The sequence below is a fragment of the Salvelinus alpinus genome, chromosome 4, assembly GCF_045679555.1.
Source record: "Salvelinus alpinus chromosome 4, SLU_Salpinus.1, whole genome shotgun sequence".
NCBI classification, from domain to species: domain Eukaryota; kingdom Metazoa; phylum Chordata; class Actinopteri; order Salmoniformes; family Salmonidae; genus Salvelinus; species Salvelinus alpinus.
In genome coordinates, this window is record NC_092089.1 from 73,860,525 (window position 1) to 73,879,529 (window position 19,005).

Here is a 19,005-nt window from a genome sequence, read left to right on the forward strand (position 1 = left end):
GGCTGGTAACTCTAATGAACTTATCCTCTGAAGCAGAGGTAACTCTGGGTCTTCCTTTCCTGTGGCGGTCCTCATGAGAGACAGTTTCATAATAGCACATGATGGTTTTTGCGACTGCACTTGAAGAAACTCCAAGTTCTTGAAATGTTCCGGATTGACTGACCTTCATGTCTTAAAGTAATGATGGACTGTCGTTTCTCTTTGCTTATTTGAGCTGTTCTTGCCATAATCTGGACTTGGTCTTTTACCAAATAGGGCTATCTTCTGTATAACACCCCTACCTTGTCACAACACAACTGGCTCAAACGCATTAAGATGGAAATAAATTCCACAAATGTACTTTTAACAAGGCATACCTGTTAATTGAAATGCATTCCAGGTGACTACCTCATGAACCTGGTTGATAGAATGCCAAGAGTGTGTAAAGCTGTCATCAAGGCAAAGGGCGGCTACTTTTAAAGATTCTCAAATATAAAATATATTTTGATTTGTTTAACACTACATGATTCCATATGTGTTATTTCATAGTTTTGATGTCTTCACTATTATTCCACAATGTAGAAAATAGTAAAAACAAAGAAAAACCCTTGAATGAGTAGGTATGTCCAAACATTTGATTGGTACTATATATATAGTCAATAGCCCATTCTTCCTTTGGGTTCTCTTCACAATCTGGGTAGTCTAAACTGTAGGCTTTTAAGGCAGCCACCATGTCTGTCCTCAAGAGGGCATGGTTTATTATTTTTTACAGGGGTCGAAAGCTCAAAGTAGAAAATGGTTGGTAAGTGCTAAGAGTATACTGGTAGTACTACTTCTTATCCTGCCAGGTAATTAGAGATTTGTTGCTGTCCTAACTGGCTAGGAATGCCTGTGTTACAGAACGGATGGAAGGAGATATGACTAGGTGGAATAGACATCCAGATCTAGGATGTAACTTTCTACATTTACAAATCAAAAGTTACCTTTTTACCTTTACAAATCAAAAGTTACCTTTCTCATAACTTCATATTCTCATCCTATGTATTTACTGATAATGTAATTAGTATTAAGTTATAGCATTCCCTCTCTGAATATGACAGATTATGAAAGCTAGCTATCTCCCTCTATCTTAAAGCTATTTCTTGAATTTATCTCCCTCATGGTATTGAATGATGCTGCAAAGCAGTGTCCCTTCAGTCACTCAGAGTCCAGTATGCATAGGCCTATTGGTTTTTTTTGTGTGTGTTTTAGTTCTCAAAGCAATGCAGAAAATCCAAGAAAATACCATGGAGTATCCCCCCCATCCACCGACTCAAGTATCCCCCCCATCCACCGACTTACCTCCGCAGCTTTTCCCTCCTTCATCTCACAATGGTGTCTGACATCATCATGGAAAACTGAAAGCAGAGCCAAGACAGATTTTCCATGATGCTAGTGAGTTAACAAAACAAAAATCACTGCTGTCCCAATTTTTTTTACACAGTACCCTGTAGAGGAGATACTGCCAATGAGTGGTTCTCCATTCAAATAAGTCAAATAAAGTGAACATATTATGATAAATGGCTATGGTGATTATACAGCACATCTCAAATGACCTTCATTATCTTTGGGTTACTAAAATGTAAAATAGTGAAGTTGAGGTTAAAAGGACATTTGCTGTTTGTAGGCCATCTTGTCAGTAATAGTTAATGAGATAACTCACTCACACACACACACACACACACACTACAGGAAGTGACTTTACACCACAAATAGTAGCAGTAATTGACATCTAATAAATGCTCCCCTTCAACATGTCTCTAGAGTACTTTGCTAATTTCCCATTTCCTCACACTGACGTTGGAGTCACCTCGACCATATGCGTGCTGGAGCCTGCAGGGCTTCATAGTGTCATAAAGAAATGACTCTGTCTGCAGCCCAGAGGAGTGACATTGTAGAGTAACCTTTAAAATATACTGAACAAAAATATAAGTCAACTTTCCACCAAGACAGGTGGAAAAAAGGGATACCTAAGTATGGTTCTCAATCAGAGACAACGATAGACAGCTGCCTCTGATTGAGAACCACACCCGGCCAAACACAAAGAAATACACAACATAGAACATAGAATACCCACCCCAACTCACGCCCTGACCAAACCAAAATAGAGACATAAAAAGTATCTCTAAGGTCAGGGCATGACAACGTGAATTCCACATGTGAACTCTTCAAGCTGCCAGCCCAACTCTTCAATCTGGGGCTACATCTCCCTCTATTCAGTACATTTGAAACAGCGGTATGGTAGCCATTTCAGTAGAATCTGGTTGCCATGGTTAATGTCTGACCTACACTGGGCTGGTGCTGGTTGGTTTTCTAGTGGCAGGTCCAAATTAATTTGCCTTAGCTGGTGGGGGGACGGAGTGTGAGTGGCCCCCTGTGGAACCGTGTTCCGTTTTAGCACTGCCTATAAGCCCCAGTACACTAAGTTGACAAAGACAGACACCACTCCTTCTGTATATAGGTCATTTAGCAAAGTTTCCTATGCAGGGCAGACTCCTCTGTAGCTCCATGGGGAGTGATGGGTGTAAATTGCTTCATCTTCATTTTCAACACTCTCTGTAATAGATATGTACAGTATGGCTTCATTGATCCAACATCTGTTCTAGCCAATCCCTGATCAGAGATTATCACTACTGCTTTGTGCCCTTCAGTAATAGGTTCGTTGGGCTACACAGGAAAACCCCATTTCAATTCAGAGGACATGGAAGTGGAAAGACCCTGGTTTCCCAATGTTGTTATACACTACTTTCTGGGAGTGTGCTGGGTGCAAACCAGTTTCCTGCTACTAGGACATTCTCTCTCTCTCTCTCTCTCTGTCTCTCTGTCTGTGTGTGTTTGTGGAGGGAAGGGTGGTGTCATTAATCCAAACCATGTGATCTAATTTCATGTTCCCTTCTACTGTGTATAACCCAAGTGTAAACTTTGGGCTGCTGTTCATAAGAAGTAAGTAGATCTGGCCGGGTATCATCAAATGTTATTATTGCGTCAACGTTTTGGAAATGGATACCTTCTCAGCGTTACCTCCTGTCTTCATTACATCCAGATGCTGAAATCCGGTCCCCAGCAACTTGGTACTTCAACCCAGATCAGCAATGCCTCCCAGCCACAGATCCATAGTGATCCACCAGATGGCGTAGATACTAGAGGTTGACCGATTATATGATTTTTCAACGCCGATACCGATTATTGGAGGACCAAAAAATGCCGATACAGATTAATCAGACGATTTTTTTATTTTATTTGTAATAATGACAATTACAGCAATACTGAATGAACACTTATTTTACCTTAATATAATACATCAATAAAATCAATTTAGCCTCAAATAAATAATGAAACATGTTCAATATGGTTTAAATAATGCAAAAACAAAGTGTTGGAGAAGAAAGTAAAAGTGCAATATGTGACATGTAAGAAAGCTAACGTTTAAGTTCCTTGCTCAGAACATGAGAACATATGAAAGCTGGTGGTTCCTTTTAACATGAGTCTTCAATATTCCCAGGTAAGAAGTTTTCAGTTGTAGTTATTATAGGAATTATAGGACTATTTCTCTCTATACCATTTGTATTTCATATACCTCTGACTATTGGATGTTCTTCTTTGGTATTGCCAGTGTAACAGTATAGCTTCCATCCCTCTCCTCGCCGCTTGAACCAGGAAAACATCAACAACAGCCACCCTCGAAGCAGCGTTACCCATGCAGAGCAAGGGGAACAACTACTCAAAGTCTCAGAGCGAGTGACGTTTGAAACGCTATTAGTGCGCACCCCGCTAACTAGCTAGCCATTTCACATCGGTTACACCAGCCTAATCTCGGGAGTTGATAGGCTTGAATTCATAAACAGCAGAGCTGCTGGCAAAACGCACGAAAGTGCTGTTTGAATGAATGCTTACGAGCCTGCTGGTGCCCACCATCGCTCAGTCAGACTGCTCTATCAAATCATAGACTTAATTATAACATAATAACACACAGAAATACGAGCCTTAGGTCATTAATATGGTCGAATCCGGAAACTATCATCTAGAAAACAAAACATTTATTCTTTCAGTGAAATACGGAACCGTTCCATATTTTATCTAACGGGTGGCATCCATCAGTCTAAATATTCCTGTTACATTGCACAACCTTCAATGTTACAGTGGGGAGAACAAGTATTTGATACACTGCCGATTTTGCAGGTTTTCCTACTTACAAAGCATGTAGAGGTCTGTCATTTTTATCATAGGTACACTTCAACTGTGAGAGACGGAATCTAAAACAAAAATCCAGAAAATCACATTGTATGATTTTTAAGTAATTAATTTGCATTTTATTGCATGACATAAGTATTTGATCACCTACCAACCAGTAAGAATTCCGGCTCTCACAGACCTGTTAGTTTTTCTTTAAGAAGCCCTCCTGTTCTCTACTCATTACCTGTATTAACTGCACCTGTTTGAACTCGTTACCTGTATAAAAGACACCTGTCCACACACTCAATCAAACAGACTCCAACCTCTCCACAATGGCCAAGACCAGAGAGCTGTGTAAGGACATCAGGGATAAATTGTAGACCTGTACAAGGCTGGGATGGGCTACAGGACAATAGCCAAGCAGCTTGGTGAGAAGGCAACAACTGTTGGCACAATTATTAGAAAATGGAAGAAGTTCAAGATGACGGTCAATCACCCTCGGTCTGGGGCTCCATGCAAGATCTCACCTCGTGGGGCATCAATGATCATGAGGAATGTGAGGGATCAGCCCAGAACTACACGGCAGGACCTGGTCAATGACCTGAAGAGAGCTGGGACCACAGTCTCAAAGAAAACCATTAGTAACACACTACGCCGTCATGGATTAAAATCCTGCAGCGCACGCAAGGTCCCCCTGCTCAAGCCAGCGCATGTCCAGGCCCGTCTGAAGTTTGCCAATGACCATCTGGATGATCCAGAGGAGGAATGGGAGAAGGTCATGTGGTCTGATGAGACAAAAATAGAGCTTTTTGCTCTAAACTCCACTCGCCGTGTTTGGAGGAATAGAAGGATGAGTACAACCCCAAGAACACCATCCCAACCGTGAAGCATGGAGGTGGAAACATCATTCTTTGGGGATGCTTTTCTGCAAAGGGGACAGGACGACTGCACCGTATTGAGGGGAGGATGGATGGGGCCATGTATCGCGAGATCTTGACCAACAACCTCCTTCCCTCAGTAAGAGCATTGAAGATGGGTCGTGGCTGGGTCTTCCAGCATGACAACGACCCGAAACACACAGCCAGGGCAACTAAGGAGTGGCTCCGTAAGAAGCATCTCAAGATCCTGGAGTGGCCTAGCCAGTCTCCAGACCTGAACCCAATAGAAAATCTTTGGAGGGAGCCGAAAGTCCGTATTGCCCAGCGACAGCCCCGAAACCTGAAGGATCTGGAGAAGGTCTGTATGGAGGAGTGGGCCAAAATCCCTGCTGCAGTGTGTGCAAACCTGGTCAAGAACTACAGGAAACGTATGATCTCTGTAATTGCAAACTAAGGTTTCTGTACCAAATATTCAGTTCTGCTTTTCTGATGTATCAAATACTTATGTCATGCAATAAAATGCAAATTAATTACTTAAAAATCATACAATGTGATTTTCTGGATTTTTGTTTTAGATTCCTTCTCTCACAGTTGAAGTGTACCTATGATAAAAATTACAGACCTCTACATGCTTTGTAAGTAGGAAAACCTGCAAAATTGTCAGTGTATCAAATACTTGTTCTCCCCACTGTATGTCATAATTACGTACAATTCTGGCAAATTAGTTCGCAATGAGCCAGGCGGCCCAAACTGTTGCATATACCCTGACTCTGCGTGCAATGAACGCAAGAGAAGTGACACAATTTCACCTGGTTAATATTGCCTGCTAACCTGGATTTCTTTTAGCTAAATATGCAGGTTTAAAAATATATACTTCTGTGTATTGATTTTAAGAAAGGTATTGATGTTTATGGTTAGGTACACGTTGGAGCAACGACAGTCCTTTTTCGTGAATGCGCACTGCATCGATTATATGCAACGCAGGACGCGCTAGATAAACTAGTAATATCATCAACCATGTGTAGTTATAACTAGTGATTATGATTGATTTATTGATTGTTTTTTATAACAAGTTTAATGCTAGCTAGCAACTTACCTTGGCTTCTTACTGCATTCGCGTAACAGGCGGGCTCCTCGTGAGGCAGGTGGTTATAGCGTTGGACTAGTTAACCATAAGGTTGCAAGATTGAATCCCTGAGCTGACAATGTAAACATCTGTCGTTCTGCCCCTGAACAAGGCAGTTAATTCACCGTTCCTAGGCCGTCATTGAAAATAAGAATGTGTTCTTAACTGACTTGCCTAGTTAAATAAAGTTTTTTTTTTTTTTTAATCGGCGTCCAAAATTACCGATTTCCGATTGTTATGAAAACTTGAAATCGGCCCTAATTAATCGGCCATTCCGATTAATCGGTCGACCTCTAGTAGATACGGGTACGCTCTGTACATTTCTGTTAAGTCAGTATCTCTCTACAATAAAACAATAAGATACAGTAGTCCAATAATGTAGTTGTCTAACCGTAAAAGATGGAAGAGGGTTTCTGGGAAGACACAAGAAGCATTTGTATTTGTATTGGTATTTTATAGGTCCAATTTGCATGTGTACAATGCCATGATAACAAAGTGTGATTTGGTCTAAGTTGATTTGAATCGCCCACTCTCTCTTGCATTTTGTGTAAGGCTGAAAATGCTCAGAACCATGCATCTCCTCCCACCCATCCACATATGACCCTGCACATCTTAAATCGTCAAGACAGCCCACACACACTCTCTTGTGAGCAATTCCAATATCAATGGGTCAAAGAGCCTTCGTGTAACGCACATACAGTCAGGTCCGAAATTATTGACACCCTTGAAAAAGATGAGCAACAAATACATGAAAATAGAGCTCTTTGGCCACGCACACCAGTGGTGGGTTTGGCGTGGAAAGAAAGATTAATATTCAGAAAAGATCCCCATACCTACTGTAAAATAGGGAGGTGGATCTTCGATGTTATGGGTGTATTTTGCTTCCACTGGTCCTGGAGCCCTTGTTATAAGGTCTACGGCAACATGAACTTTACCAAGTACCAGGACATTTTTGTTAAAAACCTGGTTGCCTCTGTCAGGAGGCTGAAACTTAGCCGCAAGTGGATCTTCCAGTGAGACAATAACCCCAAGCACACATCAAAATCCAAAAACAAATGGTTGACCACAAAATTAACATTTTGCAATGGACTTCTCAGTCTCAGGACTTGAACCCCAATAAAAACCTGTGGTTTGAATTGAAGAGGGCAGTCCATAAGCGCAGACAAAGGATATCAAGGATCTGGAAAAATTCTGTGTGGAGGAATGGTCTAAAATACCTCCCGATTCTCATAAAACATTTTAGAAAAAGTATCAGTGCAGTTATCCTCACAAGGTGAGTTATTGAAAACAGGGGTGCCAATAATTTTAACCTCTTTTGAGAAGAAAAACAAATATATTACTTGTTAAAAAAAAAAAATTCAATTCTCTAAGAAATTGTAGTAGTATCATTTCCCCCATTTTTTTATTTTATTATTATAATTTTTTTGCATACATCAGTATTTGTATTATTTACTCAATAGCCTTTTTTGCTCATCTTTATCAAGGATGCCAATTATTCCAAGATGTACATATATCATATATGGGGGAGTGTAAATTCTCACCGCAGGAAAATGGAGGGCTAGCTGCATAAGGAGGGAAAGGTTGAAGCAAGTTGATACTTGTGTTCTGAAATAAGTTGCAATGTTTAGAAAAAAAGGGAAAGGACTGAAAATGGACCCATAAGCTGTTGATTCAGTACATTAAATAATGATTTTGGCCTGCACCTTGAAAACATGCAGAACACTACTGTATGGTCGCTGCGTTGGTGTCAGAAGTGGGATGGCACCACTCCACTTCTGACATCATGTTAACTAAGATGCTTTGTCTACTGTTTTGATAGCATCTCACTCCAGGTCTATCGTCATTACATGAAAGTATTGACAGCAAGGTTCTCCCTTTAAATTTCAAGGTACTCCATGATAGACATGGTTGTTCCATACAACCGAGGCAAGATGCTACACTCCCAAGGTATGTTAATGATAACCAAGGTGTATAAAATTGAAGCTGGGGGCCGAAAATTCTCAATCAGAGTTCCACAGTTATTGAACAGCTTGTCAAATCAGGTAACAGGGGTAGTGGGGAACATACAAGATGCTTTAGGAAAATATTCTCAGTGGTGGTGTGCAGACCTCTCAATACTTTACTGGAATCGTCATTTCCACACACTGCTTCTATAATTGGCCCCATTGCTTCTAGTAGACTTGGTCCCACTGTCCCAGTGAGAGCATTAACACACATACTCACTCATATCAATCATTTCATAGTATCCCCATAACCTCCAAACAATTCCCAATGATTCTGCACTTAATATAACAATGGCAAATCTCTACGCTTTTAATGTGATATTCAATTAATTTTTTCAGCTCAGCACATGAGGTTCTGCTAGGATCCTTATCAGCATTCCATTGCTAATGGCGGATTGACTAGGAGGTACCGCTGTTGTCGGTGTATTTTAAGATGATAGATTTTTTTTTTCTCCGAGAAATCACACAGAGGGTGAACATGATTTTACATTCACAGGTCTTTCTGAATGGCAGGCTCACTGTCGCCTCCTGACTAGTCATGTAATACATCAATATATTAAGTAAATGCAGTCAGGTGAATTAACAGACTTCTACACCTCCCCCTCAATCTGTCACTTTAATGACTATTCCTCACAAAGTCTGCTGTTTTTGAGTGAACAGAGGGAGCCAAAGTACAAATTTAAGTGAGCCATAGAGAATATCATTCAAACCAATGTGTTTATAGTCGTGGGGGGCTGTGTATTTGCTGCTATTAGCCCATAGAAATGCATTAAATAACAGATTCATGGATGGAAAAACAGAGAGTAAAAAAATATATCAAAAGGAAGTTTGTTTTAAAGTGTCTGTCCTATAACTGAGAGTTATGAGAAAGATCAGAAAAGTATTTATATATATTTGTACACATACTACAAGTCCAAAAGTATATGGACAGCCCTTCAAATTAGTCGATTCGGCTATTTCAGCCACACCCGTTGCTGACAGGTGTATACAATTGAGCACACAGCCATGCAATCTCCATAAACAAACATTGGCAGTAGAATGGCCTTACTGAAGAGCTCAGTGACTTTCAATGTGGCACCAACAGTTTGTCAAATTTCTGCCCTGCTAGAGCTGCCCCGGTCAACTGTAAGTGCTGTTATTGTGAAGTGGAAACGTCTAGGAACAACAATGGCTCAGCCACGAAGTTGCTCACAGAGTGGGAATGCGGTCTGTCCTCGGTTGCAACACTCACTACCGAGTTCCAAACTGCCTCTGGAAGCAACATCAGCAGAAGAACTGTTCGCCGGGAGCTTCATGAAATGTGTTTCCATGGCCGAGCACCCGCACACAAGCCTAAGATCACCATGTGCAATGCCAAGCGTCGACTCGAGTGGTGTAAAGTTCGCCGCCATTGGACTCTGGAGCAGTGGAAGTGCGTTCTCTGAAGGGATGATTTACGCTTCACCATCTGGTAGTCCGATAGATGAATTTGGGTTTGACGGCTGCCAGGAGAATGCTACCTGCCCGAATGCATAGTGCCAACTGTAAAGTTTGGTAGAGGAGAAGTAATGGTCTGGGGCTGTTTTTCATGGTTCGGGCTGACCCCTTAGTTCCAGTGAAGATAAATCTTAACACTACAGCATACAATGACATTCTAGATGACTCTGTGCTTCAAACGTTGTGTCAACAGTTTGGGGAAGGCCCTTACCTGTTTCAGAATTACAATCCCCCCCATGCACAAAGCGAGGTCCATACAGAAATGGTTTGTCGAGAGTGGTGTGAAAGAACTTGACTGGCCTGCACAGAGCCCTAACCTCAACCCCATCGAACACCTTTAGGATGAATTGGAACGCCGACTGCGAGTCAGGCCTAATCGCCCAACATCGGTGTCTGGCCTCGCTAATGCTCTTGTGGCTGAATGGAAGCAAGTCCCGCAACAATGTTCCAACATCTAGTGGAAGGCCTTCCCAGAAGAGTGGAAGCTGTTATAGCAGCAAAGGGAGGACCAAGGATTTTGGAATGAGATGTTCGATGAGCAGGTGTCCACATACCTTTGGCCATGTAGTGTACTTATACATGTAGTGTACCATATAATATACACTGCATGACCAAAAATATGTGGAAACCTGCTCGAACAGTTCTTGTGCTGACGTTGCTTCCAGAGGCAGTTTGGAACTCGGTAGTGAATGTTGCAACCGAGGTCAGATGATTTGCATGTGCTATGCACTTCAGCACTCGGCGGTCCCGTTCTGGGAGCTTGAGTGGCCTACCACTTCGCAGCTGAGCCATTGTTGCTCATAGACATTTCCACTTCACAATAACAGCACTTACAGTTGACATGGGCAGCTCTAGCAGGGCAGGAATTTGATGAACTGACTTGTTGGAAAGGTGGCATCCTATGACGGTGCCACGTTGAAAGTCACTGAGCTATTCAGTAAGGCCATTCTACTGCCAATGTTTGTCTATTGAGATTGCATCATTTCCGTGAGTCCTGTGATGGAAAACCCCATCGTGTTCGTGAGATTTTCCTCTTTCCATAGAGTAGGCCTAACCATTGTAAGCCAAACCATTCGGCTGCTACAGACGTTTTTGTGAGAAGAGCGATTTTTGGGATGTCTCATGGTCTAACAAACACCACTGTAGCTCGGTCACCTTCCACCGCAGATGTAGAAGGCCGCCATTGGCCGATGCGGTGGATTGAGATGCAGCCCATACAAAAGAACAGGTATCTCTACTGTAAACTGATTTTGATGCTAATTACATTTCCGCCGGGGGCGCAGATATCAACTCTAGGGGGTTTTAAGAGGCATGTGTGGCAAATTCACAACCCGTGGTTAACTGTGTCGGTCTGTGCACATTAACAATTCTGCGTCTTTCACATAGCAGTGGGGACTGTAGGCATATTGGTCCTCAGACAGAAGCAATACGTTTTCTAGACTATGCCAACTTGTATCATACATTTGGATCATATATGGTTAAACTAGTATTCAGGGTCAGTAATTGAAAGGCACGTCCCACTATATAAACGGTACATTGTATATGTCTATGCAATCTGCTTCGCAGAAAGAATTGGAGTAAATGTAGGTTTCTTTTAGAAAGGCTAAATATAGCCTATTCAGAACCATGGCTAATGTAAATTAACAGGCAATAATTATTACATTTGCTGGGAGTGAGAGAATCCCAGGCTTGCCATGAAGCACATAATTCCCTAAATTTGCCCCAATGTTTCAGCAGTATAGTATGTCAAACGTATATTGTCCTGTCTTATTGATTTAAGGTATATGAAAGCCAAGTTTTAAGTAGTGGAGTATGTGGTTACTATATACAGTATGTCATTGTTGGATTGTGCTATGTTCTTCTGTCTGGAAAATGGCTTATACATAGTATGTACGATACCTAATAAAATCTCTAAAATAATGTAATGTGAAGCATAGAAAACAGGTTTCAAAATAAAGAAAGAAACTATTTATATACTATGCCACTGCAAAATGAAATGCCAGTGAGACTTACTGTGAGTACTGTGCAATCCACCATTCGGAGAGAAATTACTAAGAATAATGTACCTTTTCACCTTGGCCTCAAAAAACTATATTCGAGGACACCAACTCAATTATCATTTTTCCCAATGATGAAAAGCTCAGTGCATGATTTTAGTGGTCTCTGCCTGTTATTGACAACTCCTTTACATGTATGGTGTCATAAAGCTTACTTTTGGAATATAATTAACCGTGTATCATTCTTTATGATAGAGTGGTGATAGCTGGGTAATCAAAAGATGCCTGATCAAGACCTAAGGGTGGAAACGTTGTTAATAAATATCACCTGGGAGCATGAGCAGCAGTGTGCGGCGTTTTCCTTTCTGTTTTCCAATCAAAAGATCAGCCCATCAATGGGAAACCTACAGTATATGCTTGGTCCAAACACTCACTCTATCGTCACTTTATAGGAACCACTGCTTTGAAGCAGAGGGACAGGGTTCACGGTGTAGCTTTTGCCGCTGTACTGTACCGTCGGTCGCTCTGGATGTATTGGGGTGGAGCTGAAAAGTCCTCCAGCTCTATTTAAAAGAGGACTCTTCACAAAGATTGTTTCATCGCTGTGGAAAAAATAGATTGGGATTTCATCAGAGGAAATCAGTCTCCCTTAAAGGGTTGTGCTACCCAGGAGACGGAAATGAGGGAGATTTAGCTTGGATCTACTCCGCAGCCATTTTAGTCCTTTGGAATTCCTTGATTTTTCTTTCCCACACATAAAGCCATTGTGCTAATGTTAGCTATGAGTCACCATTAAGTAAGTACAGCATCGGGATGCCTTATTTATGTAATGGAGTTATTGTAGATAGTGGTAATGTATTCTACTCAAGATGACTGTTTGGGGGGGTAGAGGATTGAAATGGTTGGTACTGAGGAGTCTTATGTCAGCGTTACATGCTAATGTCATGAAGTGAACTTGACTACTCAGCTTTAACCCCCTTGTCCACTGTTGACACTTCTCCCACTGGGAATAAGTTGGTCATTTTCCATGAGACAATGTTGTATCCATGTGGAAAACGTATTGAATTTGTAAGTCATCAACGTACATGCATTGTCATATTTTTTTCCTGCCAAACTTTAACGAACACAAAATGTCTAAAAGTTTTGCTGATTTTGCAAATTCACTTTGGTTGAGCACTTAAATCAAACAGTGGTCAAAAGTAGACATAGAACTGATGTCAGTGCCCAGTCAGTGGTCCCTTGCTTTCCAGAAAGATTGGTTCTGCTTTCATTCATCCGGCTGGCAATTATCAGAAGTCATTGCTCATCCAGTTCTGCTGTGATCTGCTGGACGGTCAGTCCACAGGAGGGATTTTACATTATGCTTGACTCCGGTTCCTGCAGCTTCAGCCCACTATCATAGGCAGAACTGTGTGAATTACACCCCGATGGCTTTAGACTACTTAGCTACACTTTTTTCAACGAAGTAAAAAAATATTTAGGGGTCACACTTGCATGCCACTGACCTGTCACAGCGGATGAAGGACACCACGGACACACACTGTGCTTCTCATGCCTCGGCCCCAGTTCAGCAGCATCAAATGAGGTCAATATGCACCAAGTCATCGCCATCCCAGAGTGTCAACAGCCCCCGTCTCTGTCAGCGAACACATTCCCTGCAGGGGCAGCAGTCATGTGGAAAACTTCACACGTCACATGCAAATAAATGACATCACGTCCAATCATTACTCATTAATTAATGTCTGCCCTGCTCAATTGAATGAGCTGAACCACTGTGTGTGAGCGAAGACAAGAATGGCAGCGGACAAAAGATGCTTGATTTGAGTCTTCACAAGTTATCCCTGGGTGTTGGGTGGTCATTGCGAATTAGGAGGCGAAAGTAAGACTGCAAATTGTGTCCCGTGATAAAAGTGGGAAAATAAGAATGAATTAGCACCTACCGATTGTGCGGCGATGGAATGCTTGAGGGAGAATGTTAAACATGTCCGTTCACGTTTCCCTTCAATTAATGCTCAACATACTCACAGCAACAATATTCAGGAGAGGAAATTAGAGAGGAGTGCCTGTTAACTGGAAGAGAGGCATAGAACCTCAAGTGGACAAGAGTAAATGTCACGTACACCCAAACGTACATGTAGATTACCTTTTGGTTTGCAGCTGGCAAAGACACTCATTCACAAATGGACAACAATGCATCATTTGGCTATTTCTGTCACCAGAATCAAGACATCAAACTAGGCTAGAATAAATTACCCTTCATTCCAGATGCCCTATATAGGCTATGCATGATTCAAAACAGGGTGTCTCAATTCCTGAAAGATATCAACACCCACTTCAAATATGTAATTTTAAAAAACAGCTTTGTGAAGTAAAAGGGGTCTCACGTCTGAATGTCTTACTGTTACAGTAAGCTCTATAACTCTATGTTGAGGGTAGCAATTGGGAATCTGGCCATGGGTCCAGCCATCTCCTGAGAGCCTCTTCTGAGAACCGAGGGCTATTTCCAGTGAACTAGTCTATTTATATAGTACTGCTCGCCTCAATAGAGAAGCAAAATTAGCCGGATCTTTCAAGCAATCAGAACAGTAATCTGTCCGACTAAGGGCCTTGTTGAATCAAAGCCATGGCTTGGTTGAGTATTTTGATGGTTCAGGTCAGTTTCAATCCTCAGACTTGTGAGATCACGATCACCTCAACAAATGGAGTGTACCACAACAGGAGGTGTGTATCATAAATTAACACCTTTTCAGGAGGAAGTGATTGAGTTCATTAGCCTTTTGCTGTGTGTCTGTTTGTGAGTGGGGTGTGTGTGTAGTCATTTTTGGTGTCAAGTCCCCAACTGTGCTGGATGTGTTTGAAGCCGCTTCAGGGTACAGATACTAATGAGATGGAGTCCTCCAAGGTTATGGAATGCAGCGCACACTAATTCACAAACAACATTAATATTGAGGCATTAAGGAAGACGCTAAAACTAACTTCCAGAATTAAAACTTAACAAAGTCACATGGTATGATATTCAAAGTTATATGGAAGACATGTACCAAACAATCAATGAAATGCATAAAAAATATTGCAGAATCGAGCTTGTTATTACAGTAGAATGTTTTCTGGCATTTAAGCAGCTGGTGACATTTCTCTTTCTCCCGTGTCCTCTCTCTCTCATTACTTGGTCTAATGGACATTGATGAGCCTCGTTGATGCATGCTTTGTTTGCTGTACATACAAGCTAACACAGTATACACTGGCACTTGTAGGCAGCAGGTCTTTATTTCTTAAACAAGGGCGGAAATTAGGCGTTCTTTTATAAGCCATTTCTGGTGATGATTTTGCATGCGTCTCCGGGGTACGGGCTGGTGGGAGATGTAAGGAGAGGCGTAAAATAACGTTGGTGGGAAAACGTTTGCCCCAGAGCTTGTGTGTGCAAGTGTAGTGTTCTCTCATTCTCTCTCTCTCCGCTTTTCATGAATACATTACTCCTCTGGAGCATCAACTGTGCGCTTTATGAAGCACCCCCTCTCCAATCGATTGGTGTACTACTGGAAACAGTAAGACTGGAAACGGACTATTGTTGCAATGCAGTCTTGTCTCCCTCTCTCTTTCTCCATTCAGATGCAGTCAAATAAAGAAAGCCCCTGATTCTCTCCTCCAGTGAATATAGTCTGATATAGAGGGGTTTGAATGTGAGGCACCAAATGATGTCATCTATGGATGCATGTATGCTGTACAATGCCCCACTGGTGACACTTGCTTGATGGTCTACTGGTCCAATGGTCTACTTGCTTGATAACTTGATCCTCGTCATCCTATTATGAAAATGTAATGGTTACATTTTAAAATGAAAGAGAATGTGAAAGGCAAAAGCAAAACGGTCTGATTAGATTTGAGCTTTCTCCTTTTAACAGAAATTCAACAATACCCTGGCAGTTACTGTTCATTTCAAAAAATGTATGATAAAGAGACTACTACTGCTTTTCCACCATGTATTGGTCCCTTGGGCTTTCAAGGTGCATCCATAACACTTTTCTCCATGAAGTTGACAAGAAATCTACTCCTTGTACAACTCCTGTTTGGTCTGTATGAGTTCAGCAGACTACCTCATGGCCTCTGCAATACTCCTGGCTCCACCATGAGAAGGTAACCTTTGCCCCTTCAGAGGAGAAACTGGAGAGACTGTAGACCAATGGCCTCGATCCTTCTGCGAAGAATTGAGTTCAAGTGCGTCTCACTCACGTTTTCCTACGATACATGTAAATACTTGTGTGACAATAACTCTAAACATGCATTTCTAGTGTACAATTTCTAGTAGTTTCCTAGCAGGATGAATTCATGTTTACCTACATTTCAATATCTGGTTTAGTCAATCCCCATCTTTATTCCCAAATCTCTTTTAATGCAGTGGTTCCTCTATTTGGAATAAGAAACCACACCAGATTCATAAAAGCCTCTTACAGAGACTAAAGGATTTGGGTCGCATGGGTTTGCAAAATGTCTTATTTTATAACTTGGACATTGGCAGGATACTTGTCCTGTGTGGGTGTCTATGTGAATATTGTTATGCACTCCTTTACCCTTAGCAACTACTACGCACATCACTAAGTATTTCAGTTTGGGCTCAATTCAGGAAATATTTTGGTCTTTAACGATGATCTTTTTCTCCCCTCTTTGGAAGATTGGGTATTTGATGCTCATGATGGACAGGATCTTTCCTTTATCAGTCGGCTTGAGAGCTGTGACCTTCCCAAGGCACAATTTATAATTTTGATATCTCGATCGGTGCTTTGTTCAAAGTCACTATGCGTTGTAGGTTATGGGTAAGGTAAACAAATATTTTGGGTTCATATCCTCATCCTTTGATAATGTACTGTAGTTTTATCAGACTGCTTTGTGGCAGAGAAAGCTGCTCTTTTCTCCCTCTCTGTGATCTCATCTCCTTGCCCCCTCTTGAGGATGTCATGGAAAGATAGTCACAGTTTGCATCCTGCATCACTTCCTCATCCGTCGCCACGGCAGCCCATGCCCCCCACCAGCAGCAGCAGATGTATGCACAACACTTGTGCTGGGCCTTTTTGCTGAGCCGCAGGCAAATGGGACGGAAACCAAGTGACATCACCGCAACCTTGCATTAGATAAAGCATTGACACACCAAACTCTGCATGTTACAATAACTGTGTCATCGTTTTGGTTCCTGAAGCACCATGATGTGTTGCACCATCTGGAGCCATGTTTTGCCTGTCATGAGATCCGATCGGAAACTATCATTTAAAATAAGGTTAGCCAAATAATCATGCCAGGCTGTAATTTGCAGCAATTGTAAATCCCTTCAAACGTTTGAAAATGAATTCAAATGCACTAGTCAACAAGATGCGCTGCAATTCAGAGAGTATGGATACATTCCCAAATGTATTAACATGATATAATGTGGCTCTATTGAGATATCAGCCAGCTGTTTTCAAAGCTCATGGGCTTGTGCTAGGTTTGGGGATTTACCTTTGTCACTTTGTTAAATATGTCGTCACATTATGAAATGCATAAAAAGCCTAAAATAGCAAGAAACATAAATAGCAAGGCTTTAACTGATGATGACGACGGTGAGGAAGATGACTATCAATCATTGTTCACCCAGTCAAACACCTAGGCATTGATGCAGTGGAGGGTTTAATGCTGCAACATACCATCTATCATGTTATCTCTTTCCCTATGCTTGATGTGCCTCTGTTTAGCTAAGATGTCAGTCTTTGGCTGGGGTGTGATTACTAGACAGCTTGACTCACGGTTCTGACTCATTGGGTTCATGTGCCAACACCGCCGTGTAGCATCATCAATCCCAGCCCCAGTGCAAAGGGGCTGCTTTCTCTCTCTACCTGCCCATTACACTCTGTGTACTCAACGCAATGACCTAAAACAATTACACACAATGACATGCTTAATATACAGCTACAATGGCATTTGTATGGCTTCGTTTTCTGTTAAAATACCATCATTTACTGTAAATCTGTATTTGAGGGGATACTAACTGAGCATGTCAGGAAAATGTCTGGGTATGAGCAAAATGTTATCATTCAAATATTTGTTATTTTCTTCGGCATTTAGGTTTTAAACCAGCATATTTCAGCATGGATGTACACACACACAAAGCCAGTCTTATAGCCACACACACACCACACACAAACCTACACACACGCCTGCACGTACTGTACACATGCTCACACTCAAACATGTATTCGCACACATGGGCACACGCACACACACACACACAGGTGAGAAACTAGGTTATCATAGCAGTAATTTTGCTGCAGGGTATATAGCTTACAGAGCAAGAGAACCTGTTTCAAGGAGTCCTGGGACGTGGACTACCAAACACACACACAGACAGACTAAAATATGTTGATTTCTCTCATCACCGTCCTGTCCTCATTGTAAAGCAGCACATTATTATATTAATTAAGACTAAAACAACATCCCTTATTTGAAGGCTACAATACATGATGTCCTCTCTAAGACAGAGGTCAGGTTAGACTATGAAAGGTCAAGATAGCATAATAAGCTTTACATGCCTTTTTACTAAAACACTTTATGACATTCCATTGCATACATTTATGAATACTGTTACATATATGTCCAATTATTTTCTGTACATACCCAGAGTCCTCATGTGAAACATACACATTCTAATTGAATAACATACATAAGGTGTTATAGTTGGAACAAAGGCCTCCCCATAAAGAGCGTGTGCATTACTCATCCCCCACAAAGAAAGCAGCGATGCTTCAGTGTGTTGTGGGTGGACTTGGGTGGGTGGGAGGGTTATGGGTAGAACATAGGGAACTGTTGTTACCACATGATTCCAGGGCTGCATCCTAAATGGCACCCTATTCTTTATGTGGTGCACTATTTTCCCTATCAAGTGCACTACTTTTGACTAGACTAAAATAAGTACACTATGTAGAGAATAGGGTACCATTTAGGATACCAGGTTCACTCTGACTGTTCACTGTGTGCACGTTTCCAGCTCCACATCAACCTCCTGTGTTGCCAGCACATTGTTCAGACTCCCAACAAACAGAGTTCTAATTAGCTTCTCCTCTGTTAAAGCCAATACTGTGTAAGAGCCTAGACAGTTATGTTCTGTCTGGTTGCGGAGCAGGGATTTTACCCGCAGCCCACCTTCAGGGGCATAGGCTCAGAGGGGCACACACACGGACCTGGGCACACACAAACACAGACTTTTCCTCTACCTGTTAAGATTTAGGACACACACCCACATACACTGTCTCTCTGAAGTTCCTATCTCAGGTCCAGAGAAATCTGTGAAGCAGCATGTGGCTTGTCCCAGT